The sequence below is a fragment of the Sesamum indicum genome, linkage group LG6 (assembly GCF_000512975.1).
Source record: "Sesamum indicum cultivar Zhongzhi No. 13 linkage group LG6, S_indicum_v1.0, whole genome shotgun sequence".
Taxonomy (NCBI): domain Eukaryota; kingdom Viridiplantae; phylum Streptophyta; class Magnoliopsida; order Lamiales; family Pedaliaceae; genus Sesamum; species Sesamum indicum.
This window is the reverse complement of record NC_026150.1, coordinates 24,588,064-24,597,569: the sequence shown is the minus strand read 5'-3', so window position 1 is coordinate 24,597,569 and position 9,506 is coordinate 24,588,064. Positions and strand designations below refer to the sequence as shown.

General features: G+C 36.3%; 1 non-coding gene across 1 annotated transcript; it reads right to left on the bottom strand.

Moving 5' to 3' along the window:
- Positions 9,210–9,283, bottom strand: TRNAV-AAC. Its single transcript has one exon. It is a non-coding gene; the product is annotated as a tRNA-Val (tRNA).

The window sequence follows — 9,506 nt, the reverse complement described above, 5'->3', positions numbered from 1 at the left end:
GAAATATTCAAAAAGTAAAAGCTTGTGGCATATGCACCTCTTCAGGTCACGCTATAGATGTTTGTCCTATGCTACAAGAAGAACCCACCATGCATGCCAATACCGTAAAAGGATTCATCGAACCATCACAAAGGAGATATGATACATATTCCAACTTGTACAATCCGAGATGTAGGGATCACCCTAATCTTAACTACAATTCCCAACCCCAAACTTGGCTACCTTCTCAATCCAACTCCAATTCAGGTACGTCTGTTGAGGACATGATGAAAATACTCGTTGCTAACACTCAGCAATTTCAACAGGAGACTAGTGCAAGCATTCAAAATTTAGAATCCTACACTCGCATAAGCATTCAAAATTTAGAGTCTCAAATGAGTCAGCTAGCATCATCGGTTAGTCGTTTAGAGTCCCAAGGTAAGTTATCCTCCCAAATCATTGTTAATCCCAAACCAAAAACATTAGTGCTATTGTCTTGTGTAGTGGAAAAGAGCTATGGTACATAAATAGCACTAAGTGTGGGCATGCAGAATAGGGCACAACAGAGTATAAATTCGAGATGCACCAAAAGCAAGCCTACAAGCCCAATCTAACAATGAGCATCCCAAGGTGTTTGTGCCCACACCTCCCTACCCGAAGAGATTTGCCAAGTCCAAAAAGGAGGAAGAGGGGAAGAAAATCCTTGAAATCCTTTGCAAAGTGGAGGTAAATATTCCCTTGCTCGATACAATTAAACAAATACCACGCTATGCCAAGTTTCTCAAGGAGTTGTGCATCAACAAATCCAAATTGAAAGGTAATGAAAGGGTAAGTATGGGAGAAAATGTATGAATCATTCTTCAAAGAAAACTATATCCTAAATACAAAGATCCGGGTATGTTTTCTATCCCTTACAAAATTAGAAAGATCTGAATAGAAAAAGCCATGTCTGATATGGGTGCTTCAATCAATGTTATGCCTCTTACTATCTATGGATCTTTGAATATTGGACCATTAAAAGAAATGGGGGTTATGATTCAACTTGCCAATCGATCCATCGTTTATCCTGAAGGAGATCTTAGGGATGTACTTGTGCAAGTTAATGAATTAGTTTTTTCTACTAATTTTGATGTACTTGATATGACAAGGGATGATTCTCCCAATTCCATATATATCTTACTAGGAAGACCATTCCTTAAAACTTCTAAAATCAAAATTGATGTTGATGCGGAATTCACTCTGTGGAATTTGATAATGAGATTATGAGTTTCAGCATTTGTGGTGCTACACAAAATTCTAATGATTTGCATTCTATTTTTCTCATGGGTTTTATTGATCCTTTGGTGCAAGAAAATGCTATGTTCAATGGTGGGAGAGCATTCAAGATAACAATGAATAAAAGCCTCACCTCGAGTCTAAAAACTTACAAGAACAAAGTTTTTCATGACAAAAACATTCAAGAAAGAAGTCATCAATTGACCGCCAAATTCTCCTAAATCCCCACCATCACCAGGTGCATTACATAGAAGAAGTGGATTTAGAGTGTCTAACTTATTTAAGTTGAGGCACAACAACGTCTAGCCAAAGACATTAAAAAAAGGCACTTCTTGGGAGTCAACTCATGCACTTTGTTTTCCCTTCCTCCCTTCCCCCCCCCCCTATTTCTCATGAGTGTTGCTTCATCACTAATATTGTGTTTTTGCAGGCCAACGTGAACATAAAACAACTCCTCAATTTAGCGTGCCTACACTTAACTCAGCAATCTAATATGTCAAAAGGAAGATTCGTTACCTTGAGTTAGGTGTGCCAACCCCTAAGTCAACCATCTAATGTGTCAACAAGGGAGTCTATCACCTTGAGTTAGGCGTGCCCATGCTTAATTCACCTACCTAATCTGTCCCAACACCTACACATATTCACATGTTCTTCTATTATTCATATTGTTTATTTTATATAAAAAATTTAAAAAAATTGAAAACCCTAAAATCTTACCTTTGCCTTTTTCCTTTTTTTGTCTACAGCCAAACACGTTTCTCCCTTCCACCATCCACTACCTTGGCCGGCATCAACGACAACTTAATGGGTCTATTCGAGCACATTGGCCTCTCACCCCAGCATCCACCAACCACTTGACCACTCGCCATCATATATGCACTGAGGGACGTTCTATTTTCTTTATCATCCTAGAGATGCATGCTAGCCACATTGGGGACGGTGTGGATCTAAGTGGGGGAGGGAATCTCAATTGCTTTACCTAGAACTTGATTCTTTGTGGATTAATGGTTGGTGTATTGCTCTTTCAAGTATTGATTTCCTATTGATTGGTGGCTTCTTTTCTCTTTTGTGTTTGTTGGGTAATTGTGTGAGAACCTAATTTTGTGGAATTTGTCGTCATGTCGTTTCATGATCAAAGACTTAGGATGTTCAAACAATAATTTGCTGATGTGTGATAAGAATATGCGCCTAATGATTTGAGATAACTTACAGCTAAAAACTTGTTTTTTCAAAATGATGATTTGACTTAAAAATTGTATATAGAAAATTGATGTTCATAATTATTTTGTCTTCCTAAAACTTGCTTTTAACCATGACGAGGCCACGTCACTGTTCATGCACTTGAAAATAATAAAGGTACTAGGATAAAAACCCCTTTGATTTAAAAAGACCACCCACATGCTTTTTCCTCAGTAAACCTATTTAAGCCTTACAAGCCTTATTTTCTTCTCATGCAACTTTACCGTATTTTTATTCTCTATTTGCTTGGCCCTTCCAAGGAATAGTAGCACATACGTGGCTGAATTCTCACCATATCTGCATATTCCATATTCACTATTCGCTGCCTTTCCACACGCAATACCATAGAGTAGGCTTTGTTGACGCTCGGCAAAGGATCCTGCACCAAAATCTGACTTCGAATGTTATCATATGGCTCACCCAATCCCATAAAAAACAGCATTAGCTGATTAGCTTCAATTTGTTCTACCTTTACTCTATTACACCCATAGGTACAATTTTCACACATACACATGGCCGGAGGCATTAAGCATACCAGCTCATCCCACAACTGTTTGAGTTTGGTGTAGTATGTTGTAACACTCAGATTTTCTTGTGTTACAGAACTTATTTCCCTCTTAATTTTGTAAAATAAAGGACCATGATGAAACTCGCTTGGAAATCCATGAGATTAAGCAGAGATGCAAAAATATGTAACTCACAAATCTGAGAAATAATTTCTTCTCATAGATGAGAACAAAAAAATCAATCCAAAACAGAATGCCATGATTCTCTTTAAATAGATACAGAGTGTGAAAAACTGAAGGAGGAAAATATCCAAAACTAACTAAACTACTCTAACTTCCAGCTAAACTAATCTAACTACCATTGTACACATCAGCAGCTCCATAAGTAAAGAATGCGATATGAAAGAAGTGTAAAACAGAGAAGTGCGACTATGAGTGCAGTATTGTGTTCTGTTCTGTTTCTCTTTCGTGGCCTATATCTGCAATTTTAGCTCCATTATTGCAGTTGTAACTCTTCATTACTGCGCCCGGGCCGCATGGACGTGCACATCCACATGTCATATTGTAGCCCTTGTGGCTTCTAACTGCCCCGGAATCAAGGAACATTCCCTGTTTGGAAAAATGGAGGATTTGGTCCGAAATGCCAAAGCCACGCCGGCTGAAGTAGCCGAGCAGCTCCTAAAGAACGACAATCCTAATGTTTCTCTTCAAAGGTTGATTGGCTTCTTGCATAAGAAGAGCAAAGAGAATGAGGAGGCTGAAGCTGAAAAAGCAAGAACAGAATCTTCAGCTGAAAAGCAGAAGCAGGAAACTGTTGAGAATGGGGAGAGTGAGGGAAATGATGAAGGAAAGGAGAATTCTTTGAGGGCTAAATTACAAAAATATCCCTATAACTGAAAGCGGTTTGCCATTTTGGTCCCATAACTTTACAAGTAGCAATTTTAGTCCCGTAAGTCACAAAAAGGTTGCAAGTTTAGTCCTCCGCACAAATCTAATCGATTTTTGGAGAATTTTACCCTTCCCTATCATTAACTTGAGCAATTTAGTCCATTTCCAAGACTTTTGCATCATAACTTATAACTTTTTGCATGTGGTCGCCAGAAATGGTATCAGAGCCTAAGTTTATTGAAAAAATATATGCTTATATTATATTTTGATATTATTTATCCACTAATGGAGGAGACTCTTTGAGAGAAAATGGAACCGAAAGAAAGTTCCAGGTACAAAGAAAAGTAAAACAGGGAATATTTTCAAATTTTGGAAATGCAAAGAAGGGTATTTCTCATGGAAATTCTTGACAAATGTGACAACGGTCACAAGAGGATTGACCCAAAACTTCTCACGCCAGAAGAAAAACAAGAATGGCTGAGAAATTTTGAAGTCCGACAGATACTACCAAGGAACATCGTGAGGTTTTTACACTCTACTAAAGTCCATGGTAGTATCCCAGCCAAGAGAAGCGGAACGGGTAAATTCCTGCATAATTATAATTCTAAAATTTATGATTAAAGGAACTGACTGGAATGAACTCGAGCCCAATGAATCGAAAATCTCCTAAGATCTGTGGAGATACAAAAGACAGTTCGAGACTATGGATATAGGTTAATTCATATACCTATGAAAATAGAATCTTTGAATCAGAAGGTGGACGAGGTCCATAAGATCCTTCACGATCTACATAAAGATCTTACATATCTAAAGGCAGAAATTGCATATCTGAGGAGAAACCAAAGGGAGAACCCTGAGACATTTAAATCTACACAAGAGAGAATTAGGGACGCCCTTGAAACAGTACCTCTTCTACATCAGAAGGAAAAGGCCACGGAGATTTCGAAGCCAAAGACCAGAGAAGATCTGATCATAACATCCATTAGATCTATAAAATAATGGAAGTGACTATAGCAGATATATTAGATTTATAAGAATTGACAGAATACTTTTCCCAACACGAGATTGTGGATTTACTCAATACACAAACCAACGAGATCACTCCAGCATTACCACCGTGGAGGGAAGCATAGGTTACAATGATCCTCCACAGGATCATCTGATGAGAGAAAAGTGCGGATTTTCACACTAATGCCACTCCAATGTTCGTAGGAACCGGGCTAAAAGAAAATCCAGGAAGAAATCTAAGAAGAGTGCTTGAAAATACACCTTGAGCGAGGACCATGCTCCAGTCTTTGCATCTATATTGCGCTATACTGAACTTGGATGTTATCGATTTCTGAAATACCAAAAAATTGATAGATGAATGGGTTGCAGCCATCAAGATAGCAGCAACGACCCTAGAACTCGACAAAGAAAACTTTATAAAACTTGTGGAGTTGAGCTTGGAGGGATCTATAAAGATCGGATGGGATAATACCTCAAAAGATACCAAAGCAAGCATCCTTTCCGGAGACTCTAAAGGCGCGATAGCAGATCGGCTAGGAAGGGTTATCAAGATACACTTCATCGGAGATGGTTACTTCGAAGGAAGTAGGACAGAAAGGGCTAAAGAATATACACAAACTCTCTTCAGCCTGGAACTAAGAAGTATTTGCGCGGTAGATGAATATATCTATTGGTTTTGTAAGTATTTCTTCCGGAGTAGAGTAGCAACAAAATTAGAAGCTCCAATGTTCTTTGCATAAATATACAGCCTATGAAGGAAAATGTTGATTCAAGCATATAAAGTACTTGAGGGACAGCTAGATTCAGTTGCAAGGAGAATGTCTTTCCTTAAATACAAACTGAAGGATTGGTGTTATCAAGCATCCATTCAGAAGAACATGAAAAAACTGAGAGGTAAAATCAAACGAACTCCTCTCTCTTGTGATAACACTGATTTTCCAACTATTATAGGAGAATCAAACATGCCAAGAAAAAAGAGGAAGAAAAATAGTGACTCCTAGCTTAGGAGTTCCAAAAGAACCTTTTTCTACAGAGATCATGGTGGTCCAAGTCAAAAGCCAGAACATACAAATCTTGACAGAAAATAGGACCAACAAGGACTTCATCCCAAGGATTTAGACGAACAGATGCAAGATCCACCGGAAGAACCCCTCCAAGAAGAACTTTCAGACGGGCCCATACTCGAGCCAATGAAAGTTTCAAAGACTGCAATTACTGGACTTGCGGAGCAAAAGGACATATATCTCCCGAATGCCCGCAGAAACGTGGTGAGTTGAGAAAATTTGAAGCCACGGATGATATTCTAGATACAATCTACTATGGAGATTTGGTACCCATCTACTAATTCGAAAATCTTTCATCAGATGAAAGTATCTATGAGGAAGAGATAGAGACCGATGTGGATGGATTTTTAACTGAGTCAGAATAATTACAACGAGGGAGATAGGCTTCGAACCTCCGAAAGCCTGTCAAGATTCTTTTCCAGAATGACGGTGTCAAACAAAATCATGGAAAAAATCATGCGACAAGATTCCAACCTCAGCCCACACAATGAATTTAGGATTAGAGGAATTGGGAGAGTCCTGAACTAGATAAGACTAAACCAAAGGAAACATCACATAATTTGCAATACAAGTTCAGGTGAGTTTGCTATGCCTACGGAATTTACTGAAAATGTGATGGAAATGCAACTTATTCCTAAAGAAGAAAATCTTGAAGAGTTAAGTAATCTTAGAGAAGAAGTAGTTGTTACTATAAAATGGATCCATATAGGAACTATTGAAGTAGTAATAAAAGCAACTTTTAAGGAAGAAATTGATTCAGAAATACATTTATCTATAATGGATAGAAGAATCAATAATGTTAGAGATTTTGTCTTGGAATAATGATAGGTAATCTGTATGCAGGAAAATTAATGTTTGACATTCATCCCAGAATTGCATACAACCTAGCAGACAAAGATTTCAATAGAGTGTTAACCCTTCATCAAGATTTTAAAAGAAAAGATCTAATGAAAGATGGTAACTGACCATATTCTATAACTTATAGAATAGCTTATGCCCTTTCCAATACGCATCATTCAGATTTGTTTCTTATGAAAGAGTATATTGAGATTCCTAGAATTTTCAAGGAATTTGCTAAGGTAATGACACGAGAGTCAACAACGATACCTAGAATAGGTGGTGTTGATATCATCATAAAAGATCACCCAGTTTTAGATAGAAAACTTAGCTCTAGAACTGAGTTTAGTAGTCGAATGTCCTTTTCGGAAGATAGGATTATAGGCTACAAAGGAAAGGAGAAAAAGTTATTAAAAGCTTTAGCTCCTCAAGAGATTAGGGTAGATAATGTAAAACTTATATTTGACATCACTAAAATAGAAATGTTTTCCCTTGTGATGATTTATATCATTTGCAGCAACCTGTGGTTGGTAGATGTGAAGGCATGTTAGAAATAGCATGCCATGAAATTCTAGTTCCAGGTGTTGCAGGACGAGAAAATGGGAGTATGACTTTGGGGTTAAGTTACCTTAAAGATCATAAACCATGGGGAAAAAAAGGTAATGGAATGGAATTCAGTCTTGATGTTGTTAACATCAAAATTGAATGACGAGTCCCTTTTCTGTATACATATATGTTAGTAAATTGTATGATCAATATAAGACATAATATTTTGCAGCTTATATTGATTCATGATTAGAGATTTTCACGACAAAGCCTAGAGTTTTTCCTAAAGAAGCAAGGAAAACCTTACCCGTTATTGTAGGAAGAGAATTTTCACAAAAAATCCTAATAGTCAATAAGGGACAGGAGAAACCAAGATCATGATTGGAGGACCATTTAGATCACCCTAGTTTAGGGTAAAAACACCTCCTATCTACTTTCATGATACAGGTGTCAATATCTTGCTAGATAACAATTTCATCCAAATATTTGCAAGATATATGCAGAATAATCAAAGGAATCTTTTAATTTCCACTACTAGTTGTGGTAGTGAGATACAAGCGTTTGTGAAGGGAAAAGGCATTTAATGGGATAATGCCTATAAATTTTCACTGCAAATGTGGTGATTTGATACAAGATCATCCAAAAATGGATAAGAGAAAATTTTGTAAGGTTCTTTTTTCTTTCAGGTAACAAGGACTTATCGACAGCGATAGCTTCTATAAGGAATTTGAGGAGGAAATTAGAAACCTTAAGGAAACACTGCTGGAAATGAAATTGCTAGAAATTAGCGAGAAAAGCAAGCTTTCTCTTGAAAACATCAAGAAACTTATCTAGAAGAACTTTAGTAAAAACCCTCTGGCCTGATGGGATAAAAAAAAAAATCCGAAGCTACTCTGAAAGTAAAAAAAAAAAAATGCAAGTATGAGTACGTTTGATACAAACCCATCTAGATGAACATAGAGGATAAGAAGAATATGCAGATGATTATCAAATAGCATATCAGTCTTGGACTCATCGAACCTGGAGTCTCTACACACAGTAGCCCTGGATTTCTGATAAGAAACCATGGTGAGATAAAGAGAGATAAACCCAGGTTGATAATTAACTACCAAGGTATTAATAAAATATTAGAATTTGATGGTTATTACATTCCTAGTAGAGAACACTTAATTGATTGCATTAAAGGGGCAAAAGAGTTTTCTAAATTCGATTGCAAATCCAATTTTTATCAGATTAAGATGGAGAGTGAATCAAAAAAATTTACTACATTTTCCACACCACAGGGACAATATATTTTTGCCTAGGTAGGTGAAAATTATATTTTTCATCCCACAAACTAGACGAGTTTACACTTTTGGTCCAAATATAATGGCCTGATATAGAACACGTGAATTTGTCTTTCAATTTTTCCTATCGAAATTGTGCCGTGGGATTGATGTGCCGAAAAAAACTAATTTAGGGATCGAAAAATTGTGTAAAACGATTGAACAGAAGTATCGACCCTCTATTATGTGGGACTAAAAATGTAATTTTACCGTTGACCTAGTAAGGATAATATTATTAATATAATATAAAAAAATTAATAAGAGTAAATAAACATAATATGGCAAGAAAATAGATGGAGTAAGTATGAACAATGTGAAAGTAGTTAATAAGTATATAAATTTAATGTGAAAAGTAATTAATATAATTAATAAACATATTATCTTACAATTTTATACTTTGAAAAAATAACATTCAGGATTAAATTGGTTGAATGAAAAAATGAAACAAAATTTTAAAAAATAGTTATACTTTTGAAGTTGATGATTTCTCTGCAGTGTTGCAAAACCTAAACGAACTATAGTAACTCAATAACACAACAGAATGGCGTCGCCCGGACTCGAACCGGAGACCTTCAGTGTGTTAGACTGACGTGATAACCAACTACACCACGACACCTTCTTGTTTATGCTGCATCCTCATATAAATCTTTTAATTTGAAAATTACACAAATCATGATTTTTTAGATTTATGAAATCACTCCCAATCCAAATTTTGTACCAATTTTAATTATTTATAATAAAATTATCATATGGAGTTTCAAATAGTAGTTAATTATAGCTTTTCCAACCACTATTGATGGTTGTTATTTTAATAAACGAGCTTAATTAATTATTTATAG